The sequence below is a fragment of the Manis pentadactyla genome, chromosome 16 (assembly GCF_030020395.1).
Source record: "Manis pentadactyla isolate mManPen7 chromosome 16, mManPen7.hap1, whole genome shotgun sequence".
Taxonomy (NCBI): Eukaryota; Metazoa; Chordata; class Mammalia; order Pholidota; family Manidae; genus Manis; species Manis pentadactyla.
Window position 1 is genome coordinate 48,297,007 of NC_080034.1, and position 15,022 is coordinate 48,312,028.

The 15,022-nt window shown below is 37.0% G+C and overlaps 1 protein-coding gene and 1 non-coding gene across 6 annotated transcripts in view; both read right to left on the reverse strand.

The window, feature by feature from the left end:
- Window positions 1-15,022, reverse strand: part of LOC118910400 (histone H2A type 1-H) — a 274,537-nt gene that overhangs the window by 213,258 nt on the left and 46,257 nt on the right. The window contains exon 2 of one of the 5 annotated variants that reach the window (XR_008994460.1): window positions 11,083-11,249. The exons of 3 other annotated variants lie outside the window; for them this stretch is intronic. The gene's annotated coding sequence lies outside the window, so the exon portion shown is untranslated. Of the gene's footprint in view, window positions 1-1,431; window positions 6,951-11,082; window positions 11,250-15,022 lie in introns of those variants that run through there. One more of the 5 variants, XM_036881698.2, reaches the window with a different exon arrangement.
- Window positions 3,531-3,613, reverse strand: TRNAS-UGA (transfer RNA serine (anticodon UGA)). Its single transcript has one exon. It is a non-coding gene; the product is annotated as a tRNA-Ser (tRNA).

Below are 15,022 nucleotides of genomic sequence, written 5' to 3' on the forward strand. Positions count from 1 at the left end.
CTTAAAACCTATACATGCTGAAGTTACTCTACAAGTAGGTATGTCAAAGAAATAATCAATCTTCCCATGTTTTCTTCCGCCTGCTACTTCTATAGCTTTTCTTCTTCCTTCCTAATTACAACCCTTAAATAGAATTCCTCCCTCATATCAAATTTACCAAGTATCATAATTCTTCCAAGTGGTAAAGATACCTCAAGACAAATGCTGGGCATAGAAGCTACAGGGCATAAATATGCAAAGAAGTAAAAAGCTAACCATTTCAAACAATAAGGCTTCTCTCTCGCTTACCAACTTTACGTCTCCCTGTATAGCCCAGGAAGATGTCTTGTTAGCCAGAGACGGGTAAGATTCCTCAAGGGAGGAACAACCTAAGACAGGCACAGTCGCAGGGGCGTCATCAGGTGAGAAATTGGGGATCAACAGAGGTGAGGCTTAGAACCTCACCCCCCCTGTTCTGAGAGATATCTTCTGCATCCGTGGATGTTTTATTGCCCTTATCTAGCTTGGATTAATACATAGTCTACAGGCACACACCTGATCATCTACATTTGCTGTCTTACAACACTAAACTGTTTTCTACCTTTATCTTGTATCTACCTACAACTTCAGCATTTTATTAAAAATAATAATAATAAAGGGAGAAATGTGGTATCCACATATAAATCAAGTATCAAAATCAAATGAGTATTCATATTTGAACTGACTGTTTCTAGTTCATAATGCATGAGCAAAACCGAAAGTTTCTGTGATGACTGCCCTTGTGCTGTTCACCATGTAACTTATTCACTATGTAAGAATTTGTTCTCCATGTAAGAACTTGTTTGTTATGCTTCAGAAGATTGGAGACTGATGAAAATTAGGCTTGGGGTGGAGTAATGATTGTGAATTGAGCATTGAGTCCCCTATACAGAATTTTATTGTTGTTAACAACCTTTTGATCAATAAATATGAGAGATGCCCTCACACACACACAAAAAGTACACACTTCCAATTGTAAAATAAATAAGTAACCGGGATGTAATGTATAGCATAAGGAATATAGTCAAGATATTGTAACAGCTTGGTATGGTGATAGCTGGTACCTAGAATTGTCATGTATGTAAATGTTGAATCTGTATGTTGTACACCTGATACTAATGTAATGTAATACTGTGTGTCAAGTACCCTTCAATAAAAAATAATTATCTACCAAAAAAAAAAATATCCAGGTGAGTCAGGCTATCATGATACTCAAGGCTAAATTGGATCTTTTCTCCCCTCCCTTTCTCCCCACCACCCCTAATTACCATGTATAAATTGATCCCCAGGAGAATTCCTCATCTACACATTTTCAGAATTCATTTACATTTAGTAATAAACCTCAAATCTTTGCTAAAAAAAAAAAAATTATTTCTCCAGTCAGGAAAGAAAAGTGTGAAGGAGAACCAGAAGAGTGAGAGCCTTGCCCAGTGCAGGAAAAATTAATAAAGAAAATACTGGTCAATTTTTATTTATATTTTCTTTGATGCATCTTCGATTTTTTAAAGCTAGTATTTCCTTTTTTGTACAACATAAATTCACATTTTTGTACACCATAAAAATGTACAATTCAGTGGTTTTTAGTATATTCACAGACTCATGCAACCATCACCATTATCTAATTTCAAAACATTTTTATCATCCCCAAATAAACTCTGTACCCTTCCCCAGCTCCTGGCAACTACTAATACTACTTCTATGGATTTGCCTATTCTGGATATTTCATGTAAATGGAATCATGCAGTATGCTGCCTTGTGCATCTGGCTTCTTTGACCTGTAACTTGTATCAGAACTTCATTATTGTTTATGGTTGAAAAATAATTCTTGTTTTGATTTTTAAAGTTGTCTTTACAAAGTTCTCTTTCAAACAACTCCCTTTCTTAGCATTAGTGAAAGAATGGAGATAAAAAGGATGAAATTTCTGAAGAGACATTTTGAGTAACCAGATTTACTTGGACTGCCCACACTGTGCTGTCCGGAAGTACCTTGCAGGTTGAAGAGTCAGGTCAGATGAATTAATCTTTCGAAGGACTTGAATAATTTGTTTTAGTTTATCAATTTGAAAAGCCTGTACAAAGAAGGATAGATACTTTTCTAAAAGTGGGTAAGCCAAGCCAGCCAGGAGTGGAACCTAGAATCTTCTAATCTGTAGTCAGACACATTATCCACTGCACCACTGGCCCCTCACGACTGCAAGGTTGGGGTATATATGTATTACTCATTAAATCATTGAGGAAAATGGTTGATTGGTAATCCATTTTAAACAGAAATGAATTGAACGACTAAAACCTGTGGATTCTGAAAAAACTGACTAATTGTCTTTGTGGTCAATTTGCATAAGATGCATTAGCCTAAAATATTTATTTTATGAAATAATTTTCTGCTTTGAAGCACCATGTACGTGATAGGACTGTCGTTCGCCTTTTTAAAATTAATGCAGTCCATTCATCTGTTCACCAAGCAATTACATTTTTCTTATGTACTTAGATTCTGATGCTGTGTGTGGATTAATAATTAGTGATCCACACAATTTTAAATTTTGACATAATGAAAAAGAAAGAATAAAATACATTATTGCAATATTCAATCATGTTTTCCATCTCACTGTCCAAAGAGCCATAACTCTTTATGGAGGAAATAATTTCAGACTCTATACAGCAGAAAAGAGATTCAGAAACACTCACTTCACAAATTAGGCCAAATGGAGGCAAGAATTTCAGTAAAACTAAACATTTTAAGAACCAAATTCCCATGGTTAATACAATTATGAAATTAAAGAATTCCAGTAATCATTACATAAATTGGCTAGCTATACTTAAGGACTCAGTATAGACGAAATAAACATGTGGAAATACAAAAGTATTTATAAGTGAAGGTGCTCCTCTCCTTTAATAAGGGTGAGAAACAAGAAGAGTTTCGTTCCAAGTGCAGCCGGGCTGCACAATGTCTTCATCAGGACTCACTAAATTGCCTTTGCCAAGTGTTATCTTCTCTTTGTCTTAACTTCCTAATTTCTCTACAATGTTTCAAAAAGCGCTTGGCACCCGTATACAAACGATATTTACAGTCCTAGATCTTCCCATTAGCCTGTTTCTTGTGTACTTGCTCTTTTTTTTTTTTTTCTTAAATACCACAGAAGTCTTTAAGGAAGCCACCCACATTTCTACTATGAGCATGGACACTGTTATCCCAAACTTTGGAAAACAAAATTTCCTGTTTTGCTTTACCATTGAGGTCCGAAGCTGCTTTCAGATTTAACTATTTCAATGCAAAGCAAGCAGCTATTCTGAACGCAAAGTCTCGAGCTTTGTGTGGACTGCAGGGAAGCTGTAGATGGTAGGATGCAAGGAAGCACCGCATGCTCAGGGTCTGACTCACAAATGCCCAGCTTGGAGATGATGTGAGATAAAACACACAAAGTGGTGGTGAGGGAAAAAATGGGTGTCGTGACTGAAAAACCATGGCATTTTCTGAAGGATTCAAAGTTTTACGAGATCACAACAGTGCGAAATGCTGAGAGCAGGATTATGAACCTGCGTGGGGAGCCCCCATTGGATTTCAAGTCCAACTCCTTAACCACTCAGCCATCACAGCCTCACCCAGCACACCCCTCATAAATGAAACACCACAGCCACAAAAGACTCCGATTTATAGTGTTTTGTATCAAAGTTGGTCGCTCCTGTTCATTTGGTATGTTTATTTTAAGGAGTATACACAAGGAGATCGCTCCCCAAACCCCTCCATCAGATTTCTTCACTCAGCTCCTTCCCAGTCTCATCCAGCTTGACCCCATCTTTACAGGCCCCAGGCTGTGAAATATCACCTCTTTGAGAGAAAGCAATACTCCAGCATCACAAAATCCTTCATTTTCAGGAATTTTCTATAGTCTACATGGATTGCGTCGTCAGTTGGCAGGCAATGAAGTAAGGGGGTGTATTGAGTGTGCCCAGTATCCTACTCAACTGTGCTTTTTCCCCATAGACAAATACTATGTTTTGCTGCTATGGAGAACAATTTGACAGGATCTACCAATATTTCAAATGCATATAACCTTCAATACAGCATTTCCACAAATGTACAAGATATACTTGCACACCTCAGAGAATATATTGTGTTCGAGCTTATTCTCTGCAGCATTAATTGTAATAGCATGATTGGAAAAAAACCAAATTATTCAGAATTATTTAACTAGATAAGTTATGGCATTACTACACAGTGGAGTGCTATGTATATTTTAAAAAACGAGAATGGTCATTATTTACACACACATATTTTGAAATAAAAGCAAGGTTCATATCCATCTGTATAAAACAGAGAGATATTATTTTAGATTACATATGCATGTTTCAAAAAATCTCTCCAGGATAATCAGTAAACTCATGACAACCATAACCAGTTGATGGGCTGGAGACTAAGGAGAAGGAATAGCTTGGGATAAGCAGGAGGGAGAAGGTAATGCATGTCATTTTAGACTTTGGATGTTACCTATTAAAAGAATTACATAAAAGCTCAAGAACCGGCTGAAGATGAGCCATGTTTTGGTTTCATTGGTTTAATTTCCAGTGCCTCTGATGGAACACTTTGGAGATTTAAACAATCTTGAGAGGAAGACTGTGGAATCCACTCACGAATTAAAAGGCTCTTTTGATATGTTTTTTGTTCTTTCTCAGTGAGATCTTGATTTTTTTCCCCCTAGTCCTTCTACTTACCAAGGAAATCAAGAGTCCTAAAGAAAAACAAAACAAAAAACAGAGAAAGATCATTTTTTTAAAATGACGCTATCCAAAAACAAGTCACTGCTCATCCAATCCTTTCTCTTCCCTGGGAGTTTAACTTTAGTTGTAGATTCTTTTCAGTTCTAAACGGTTTCTCAGCCTCTCCATGCCACCATGAACCTTTCTTTACACATTAACATTCTCCAGATGTTCCTTCTCTTTCCTCCAGGAGTGGCTCCTGCTACAAAAGTCCAAATGAGTGTGGGTGCTATCCAAAGGGAAAGAAGTTGGAGAAAGTATTGGTCAATTATTATCATTTCCTTTAAAGCTTCTTTGATTTTAAAATTTGTTCGAGTCTTTCTCAGTCATCATTCTTTCTCAATTTCAGGAAGAAGTGGGAGATAAAAAATCTTAGAAGATGGCTCCTCTGATGGCTCTGCAGACTTGGACTCAACTGACAGCCAAAGCTCCATGGTGGGGTAACATTTTCCCATGTGAAAAATCAACTCCGGATAATTTCCTTTCAAAGTACTTTAATAATTTGTTACAGCATCACTTCCATGAACAATGTAGGAAGAAAGATGTATTTCAGAAAAACAAAGAAAGCAGACAGCCAGGTGTGGAATCATGACTCTAGTCAGACCTGTGACCCATTGCTCCACTGGCCTCCTTGCACAGGAGGTCCATATCAATTTATCTTTGGCTATTTATGCTTGAGTTCAGAAAAGGAAATGAAAGTTTTAGGGGTTTCTATAGAGTTAATGTGTTCCACCAAAATTGATATGTTGAAATCTAATACCTAATGTGATGGTATTGGGGTGGGGAGGGGGAATTTGGGATGTGTTAGGTCTTCATGAATAGGATTAGGCTCTTATGAAAGAGACCCCAGAGAGTTCATTCACCATTTGCTCCATGTGCAGAAGACTGATAATAGCCAGGAAGTCAGGAAACAAACTTTTACCAGGCTTGGAATTTACTCATGCTATGATCTTGGACTTCCCAGCCTCCAAAACTGTGAGAAATAAATGTGTTATTTAAGCCACCCAGTTTGTGGTATCATTGTCATAGCAGCCCAAGTGGAGTAAGACTGGGATAGAGACACAAGTGAGGCCCACAGGACTGAGCCAGTTGTGGCAAGACAGACTCATTTACCTTATAATTAGTTTCCATACTATACATCTGCCTAAAATGTCCATATTTAAAAGAGTAACCAGGTTTCAACTTTAGAGCATATGGTAAGGTGGTAGAGGTCTTGTGTACTAACTGGAGAGTTGATATACCCCTGAAGTAGAGTATATACTGCCAAATTCACCAGCTGAAAGCCCACTGCTTTTCATGGTCTTTATGCTTAAGTATAGAGAAAATATCACTAATAATAATAGCTACATACCAAGTGCCCTGGTATGTGTTAATTTTCTTTATTAATAAAATGACATCTGGAATAGTAGATGCAATTGGAGTAATCACCTGACAAAACGATAGCTTTACAATAGCCTTTATAATAACTCACTGTCATTCTCCATAATCAATTTGTCTTCTTTAGTTGAATAAGAGAATTGAATAGAGATATTGTGGAAATCTCTGCCCCTGCATCTTTCAAGTCTCTGATGTTGGCACTAATTTCTGCAGTCCCTTCACTAATACCAATATTGCTTTTGGCTTGCTATTTTAATAGAGTGATTTCTAGTGGCTTCACTTGGTCTTTTTTGTCATAATAGCCTTTACTCTGTCAGTCACAGAAAAAAAGATTCTATCTGGGGAAATCACCACAGGACTGGTTCAAGGACCCACTGTGGCCACAATGAAATGGAGCAGAGACAAAACATCATTGATTGTCAGACACTATTGATTCATAAGTCCCTACTGTTACTGAACCAAACAAGCCTGGGTACACTCACTCGACACGCAGTAAGCCAAACACTGACACTGGGATGTAGTGAAAGAAAGTGGGAATTTATTTCAGGGCACTATGCAAGGAGAATGGGTGGCTAACGATCAAAGTCCTGAACTCTCCCTGGTTTACAAGCAGGGTTTTGAAGGGCAAAATAATGGAAAAGGGTTGTTGGTTGTGTGAAGTTCATACCCATTCATATGACTGGTCAGTGGTGAAGTGAAAAGGGATTGCTTCAATAATCTTAGTCATCAGTGTTTTGGCTCCACCCAGTCTGGGGTCTAAGTGCTTTTGGTCAGCAGGTGGCTCATCTGCAAAAATGTTCCTGCAAAACATTTCAAGGATCCATGAGTCAGGAGTTTATCTGTGGCCTCGATGGGAAACTAAGAGTCCTATGTCTATTTAGTTTGCTTTACCTTGGTTTGCAAACCCCCATTTTCTTCAGTCTCTAACTACTCAGTCTAATTCCAACATTCTGGGGCATTATTGAGGGACTTGGAATTCTCCTTGACTTATTAATGAGAAGTCTGAGAGGCCTATCCAAAAGGGACTGCCTGTGTGGCTACACTACTTAGCCTGGTGGACAGCAGTGATGTTTTATATCTCTAGCCATTAATGCCAGTTCAGGGCCATGGTCTAATAATTCCTGAAAAATCTGTTTCCTTTTCCCTAATGCACAGTCACTTTGGTAATCGATGCAGGTCTCTTTAGGAAAGGCTAGAAGGAAAAATACCGGTATAAATTTTTAGCAATGTGCCAGTGGTCTTTCTCAAGGGACAAAGGACTTCTTTTAGTTCAAAACTGGCTAGCGTCTGGGAGCTCATACAGATCAAGTTCAAGGTGCCCTCAGAGCTGATTTCTGGTGAGACCTCCCTTTATAGCTTGTAGATGACCACCTCTTACTGCATCCTCACATGGCCTTTCCTCTGTGCATACATGGAAAGAAAGATTTCTGTTGTGTCTTTCTGGTCTTATAAGGATACTAGTAGAATTGGATGAAACCCTACCGTTACGACCACATTTAACTGTATTTACCTCCCTAAAGACCTTATTTCCAAATACTCACATTAGGGGTTAGGGCTTAAACATATAAATTTTCAGGGGATACAATCCAGTCCATAACAACATCCATCTAGTCTTTGGCAATTAAGTGTCAACATTTGCTCTCTGTCACCCTGTAATTCAATCATCTCCATTATATTTAGGGATTCCAGTTCAATGGTAGCAGGTCCCACTATAATTTCTGGCCTATAAGGAAGTTACCAGAGAGCAATTCAAGGATTCTGGGGCTCCCCTTATGAATTTATTCCTTACAATTTTGGGGAAAGTTAGCTTCTGTGGAGAAGCCCATGATAAATCCATTCTAGAATTTTAAGTTTCTTAAGACTTAAGAAATTCTGCTCTGCAGTATACCAAGGAAGTATTGATATTTTACTGTCATTTAATTGAACCCTAACTTTGGGTCCATGTATTAATAATTTATTAATTATAACTTTATAATCAATAAATTATAATGAATTAGATTATAAGGGATTGTTTCAATAATCTTAGTCCTTAGAAGGAAAAATACCAGTATAAATGGAGGACAATTTGACAAGATTTACCAATATTTCAAATGCATATAACCTTTGATACAGCATTTCCACAAATGTACAAGATATACTTGCACACCTCAGAGAATATATTATGTTTGAGCTTATTCTCTGCAGCATTAGTTGCAATAGCATGATTGGAAAAAAACCAAATTATTCAGAATTATTCAGCTAGATAAGTTATGGCATTACTACGCAGTGGAGTGCTATGTATATTTAAAAAAATGAGAATGGTCATTATGTACACACATATATTTTGAAATAAAAGCAAGGTTTTTTTTGGATCTCATGCTCTTCTATCATAGTTAAACTGGTAACATGATAAAGTAAAATATATTTTTTAAAATAAAAGGTATACATGCCAACCAAATTGACAATATTTGACAACAAAATGTAACTGGCCACAGTTGCTCTTGATAAGACTCAGACTGAGAACAGAGCTTTCTAACAAGGTCCCCAAGCCCGTGAATTAAATTATCAACTCAGGTATCACTGCCTAATTAGACCATACCAATGCATTTCAGGTGATGCAACTTTATATTCCTTCCATCTTGATCCTATACCCTTAAGATCTATTCTCATTCAAATTTTCCAGGTTTATATCAGTATAAATTGGCAAAATCATTAAATTCTTTTGATGCATGTCACACTTTATCATGGGCCACACATTGTGCTTGACCATCTGGGGTCTCAAGAAAGGGGAGAGGTGGTAGTGATAGATCCTGAGAAGTACAGCAGAGCTTAGCAAGACAACTACCTCAGAGAGGCCATTGCAAATTCCTCATGCAAGGAGACACTAACCTTCTCAGGCTGGGATAGAAGGGCTGCTTCTACCAGTTAACACCAGGAGTTGTAAACTAGGTGTTGAAATGTATGATAATTTCCATAAATGTGGTTGAAAGAGGTGATCTCTCCCACCTTTTAACTTATTTCATTCTAGAAAAAAATCCATTCTATTCTTCAATATTCTTAATTTTTAGCAAAATCTCTAACTAAAATGCAGACCCACTTTTCACTACAGTAAAATGCAGTTTACTCTTCCTTTTTTACTATCCATCCCTATTCATCTCCCAAGATAGGAATTTATCTTTTACCTGAATCAGTTCCTTTTTTAACAATATATTTAGAAAGCCTTGTTATCAGTCTGAGTCCGTCAAGAGCAACTGTTGTCAGTTACATTTTGTTGTCAAATATTGCAAATTTGGTTGACATATACATCTTATATTTAAATACATACATATATATTTGCTTTAACATCAAGTTTCCAGTTTAATTCTGAAAGAAGAGCCTGAGATCTCAGAATGAGATTAATATCTTGTCTTTACTTTCGTTTGCACCAGCTATAAGTTTGGTCTATAGAACAGTAAAACAAAGATATCGTGATTCTGTAAGAAAGACTTATAAATGATTCTGAGTTCCTTGAGGGCAAAGGCTATTCTTTGTGCATTTGTATTCTGTGCCAGATATGATGGTGTTCTCTAAATGTTGCATCTGCTTCCCTATATTTCTCAGAAGCCTGCTTACACTACGCTTACAATTGCATACAATTGACTACTTCTGGTCAATTGTATGCAGACTAAGTGACAAGACTGTGGGAGAAAGGGCTTCCGACCCTCTCCTGAGCTCAGGCCGCTCAATTCTTGTTCCCAAAGAGTCATTTTCTGTCACCAAGAGATGAATATCAGGGTGCGTTGCAGGGACAGAGAAACACGGGGAGGTCTTGAAATCAAATTCTCCAGTTGTGGTAATCATTTCACAATAAATGTAAGTCAAATCATTGTCGTACACCTTAAACTTATACAGTGCTGTGTGTCAATTATATCTCAGTAAAACTACACAAATTCTTATTTTAAAAGCGTATCATTAATTCACACACACACACAAAAAAAAAAAAAAACAGAAAAAAGAAAAAGACATCCCCCAAGATGCTGTGGTAGCTTTCCATGCCTGGAATTTGTGTAAGAATCTGAGCCTTGCGTGAAAGGCTTTGCTTGGTTATGAGGGGTTTTTTTTTCTTCATAGATAGTAGAAAAGAGGAAGGCACCGCGACAGTGGGCATTTCCTGAACAGGCTCGTGGCAAATAAACTTGGGCCCTACTGGTAAAGTTTTAAGTATATATGGGCAAGAGCACCATATTATCTGGAACAGTTTCCATAGTGTAGTGATTGCCATGTTTGTTTCATACACGAAAGGTCCCCGGTTTGAAGCTGGATGAGATCATGCTTTCCTAAGATTGCATTCAGTTTTATTTCAGGAATTTTGCCTTGATTGTACTTGCAGGTAACAGAACTCACAAATCGTCACACCTATTTACTTGAAACCAGGAGTTATCCTAAGAGACCTACACTACTGCAACGCTTCTGTGTCAGCGTGGAGACAGCTTTTCGCCGTCTCCCATCTGCCTTCCCTCTGCTGAGTTCCTGACTGGCCCGTGAGGGTCTTTGGGAAAGTACCAGAAGAGATAAGCCGACGCCGCGAAATGGTTTTCTCTGCTTGGAATCTGGGTATCTGCGAAATACACGGCTTCACCTTGAGGACGAGACGCAACAGCTACCCGGTGTCTGGCAAGGACCTTAGCCACCACCCCTATTTTATTTCTTGCGAGGTAAGTATTTTCAACTAAAACCTACTGACCTTGCGGAAGGGGATGTTATAGTGGGCTGCAGAGCTCGGAAAGGTACTGCAAAGCCCTGGCTCTTTGATGCGCGCCCTTTCCCGGAGGCTCCCAGGCCGGACCCGCCCAGAACGTTGTCCGGGCTGTGGGTGTCGGGGGTTTCCCTGAGGCTCTGTGCTGCAGGCGAGCCGCGGCTGGGTAGCGCTGAGCTGGATCTGCCTGCTGGCTGCAGCGCGCGCGCTCTGTTTACCCGCACAACGCCTCCAGGTGCGGGAGCTGCAAACAAGCGGGTGGGCGTGCGTGGAAAACCTGCTGGAGTCCTGAACTGGGTCCTTGAAATAAACTTTGCCCGGACATTTCCAGGACTCGGTGACCAGCTCAGCTCGATGAAGCGGTGCCCAGCAAGTCAAGACTGTCCTGGGTGAGAGAAGGGTGACGGAGCCTTCTTGGCGTTAGAATGGCGCAAGCTGGTTCTACTTAGATCTCTTACAGCTCTTGTATTGTCTAATTTTTAACACCCTGGAGTTAAGTATTCTAGAATGACCAGCTTTTTGGAGAGCTAACCCAGGACATGGCCATATCAGGCCCAAACTAACTAACATAAGCATATCATATAAGATGAATAATTATACACATATGTATTATTATTTTTAACATAAAAATATGAAAAACAGGTGTTTATTTGAAATTACAGTATTGTATTTGCAATTCTGTTACATAAATGCTGCTATTTAATCAAGACACCAGGACTAGTTAAAAAATGGAAATTAGTAACTAATAGGACAAATGTGTGAGAAAAATATAACAATATTTCATATTTCATAGCATTTTGCTCTTCTGATACAGAAGCTTTAAAACTTTTGGTGGTTATTTAAAATTTGTAGCCTACATTATTGTGTATTCATAACATGCATATATGTTACATTTTAAAAAAAGGATAACAAAGATAATGGGCCAAATTAAACAGATTACCTATATTTAATAAGTAACATGACTTTTTTCTGTACCATGATACAGTATTTTTACTTTGTGTTTCTTTTTCCAATATTATTTCTCTGAACTGCCTGCAGGCTTTAGGATGTTCTTCTTTCCTTTAATGTAGTGTTAAAACCAAATACAGTCACACCATATCACACTATTCTTGGTGTCAGTTCTGTGTGATGAAATCAAGCTAAATATCCTCTCAACAAAAAGGTTTGAGCATTAAATCTTCAGGATTTTACTTAATAGCAAATATAGGTTCTTAGACTAGTGAGAATTACTTTCTAGCTCTCTAAAAATGTGCATCTACTTTACATCTTGTTTGGACAGACCTGCTGTTTGTCAATCAGATTCTTTGCATCTATATGTTCATCAAATCATATCCATGTTAAAAATGCCCATCATTTAAAAATATTGCATGACACATGGGATACTATTGCACTCAGATCTCTGTCTTGGGGAATATGGTTTTAAAGCACAGAGGTAATCTGAACTTGTGAAATAAAAGTTGGATTCCAATTAAGTTACAGTTTTGGTAGAGAAATGAATAAGTCTTGTTTAACTCCTGACTGCCCATGTTGGCGATTTTTTTTTTTTACGTTCTGGAGTTTTATTTGAAAAAAATTGAGTCATTCTTTTCAGTGTATGAATTTTTGTGGCAACTTACACACAACATTGGATAACTCTGGTGTTGTCAGTTCATCCTTTTCAAGTCTCCTGTGCCCTCTTCAAAGATCATCAAACAGCATTGGAAAAGGATCTTATACATTTCTTTTTACTCTAATCCTTTTCTACATTCTCATTCTCAACTTATTTCTAAGTTAAAGAAGAGCATTCTGTTTGTCTCAAAATTTGAAAATATGATTTTATGATTTTTATGGCAGTCCAATATTTTCATATATTTTCTATAGATGTAGAAATCCTGTAGGCACATATTAAAGAGGCCATAATCTTCTATTTCTATACAGTCAAAATCTGTACATTTTGAGGAAACTGAAAGGTGACCAAAATTTTTAATTATAAAAACTCTAATAAGCTTTCATAAAACCTGAATAAGGTTTATTTAGGTGAATAAAGCATATCTCTTTTTAGCAATATTATATACAAGATGTACAGGACATTTAGCATATCATCTTTACTTTTTCTTTGGTAAGAAATTTGCTGTCTGAATTTTCCAAAATTTACATTTGTGCTGTCAGATAAATATGCAGATCGATGAGCAAAGTCTAATTTTTATTTGGGCAAGAGATTACAAGTGATGTAGGCCATTCTGATAATGCTGACCTTTAATAGGACCTAGAGGATGAGAAATGTTTTTTAGGAAACAGACAAGGAGAGAAAAGTATTTTAGTCAGGAAGAAACACTTCAGTAAAGATATACATCTTTGAATGTCTTGGCCTTGTTCAGAAATTGTTTGGTAAGATAAATATGTTTACCGTTTGTGATAGTTAACTTAACGTGTCAACATGGATGGAGCCATGGTGCTCAGATACTTGGTCAAACATTATTCTGATTGTTTCTGTGACAGTGTTTTTGGATGGGATTTATATTTAAATTGCTGGATTTTGCACTCTTAGAATTAGTTCATACTTAACTGACCATCAACTTATTATAGATTGTATATTCATAGGATGTTATATAAGAACCTCATAGTAACGGCAAACTAGAAATTTACAATAGATACACAAAAAAGAAAGAATGGGGAACCCAAGCATAACACTAATGAAAGTCATAAGACACCAAAGAAGAGAGAGCAAGAGTTGAAGAAAGGATCAGAGAAGAACAATAAAACCAACCAAGAAACATTTTAAAAAATGGTAATAAGTATATACATATCAATAATTTAAATGTAAATGGCCTAAATGCTCCAATCAAAAAGTATAGGGTGACTGAATGGATAAAAAAACAAGACTCATCTAATTGCTGCCTACAAGAGACTCACTTCAGACCTGAAAACACACACAGACTGAAACTAGAGGGATGGAGAAAGATATACCATGCAAATAGGGACGAAAAGAAAGCTGGAATTGCAATACTTATATGAGACAAAATGGGCTTCAAAACAAAATAACAAGAGACAAAGAAGGACATTACTTAATGATAAAGGGGTCAGTCCAACATATAACATTTGTAAACAGCTGTGAACCCCAAATAGGAGCACCTAAATATATAAATCAAATACCAACAAACCTAATTGGGAGAAATTGACAGCAACACAATAACAATAAGGGGCTTTAATACTCCCTTACATTAATGGATAGATCATTCAGACAGAAAATAGAAAAGGAAATAGAGGCCTTAAATGACATATTAGACCAGATGGGCTTAGCAGATATATACAGAACATTCTACCCAAAAGCAAGAGAATACACATTTTTCTCAAGTGTACATGTAATGTTCTCCAAAACCAATCACATATTAGAACATGAAACATGTTTCAACAAATTTAAGAAGACTGAAATTGTATCAAGCACCTTCTCAGACCACAGTGGTATGAAACTAGAAATCAGATACAAGAAAAAGTACTGGAAAAAACAAACAGTGAAGGCTAAACAATATGCTCCTAAATAATTAATGAATTGAGGAACAAATCAAAGAGGAAATCAAACAATACCTGGAGAGAAATGAAAATGGAAACACAGTGGTTCAGCATATGTGGGATGCAGCAAAAGCAGTTCTAAGAGAGAAGTTTATAGCAATACAGCTTACCTGAAGAAACAAGAACAATACAATTAACCCTAAAACTAAGAAACTAAAAAAAGAACAAACAAAGCCCAAAATTAGTGGAAGGAGGGAAATAATAAAGATCAGAGTGGAAATAAATAAAACAGAGATCAAGAAAACAATAGAAAAAAATCAATGAAATAAAGAGCTGTTTTTTTGAGAAGATAAATAAAATAGTCAAATCCTTATCCAGACTTACCAAAAAAGCATAGAGAAGACACAAATAAAATTGGAAATAAAAAAGGAGAAGTTACAACTGACAAAACAGAAATTCAAAAAATTATAAAAGAATTCTATGAAAAATGATATGGCAATAAATTGGACAACTCAGCAGAAATGAATAAATTCCTAGAAACATACAGTCTTCCAAGACTGAACCAACAAGAGACAGAAACTCTGAAGAGACCAATTACTAGTAATGAAATTGAACTGGTGATCAAAAAACTCCAAACAAACAAAATTCCATGACAATATAACTTCACTG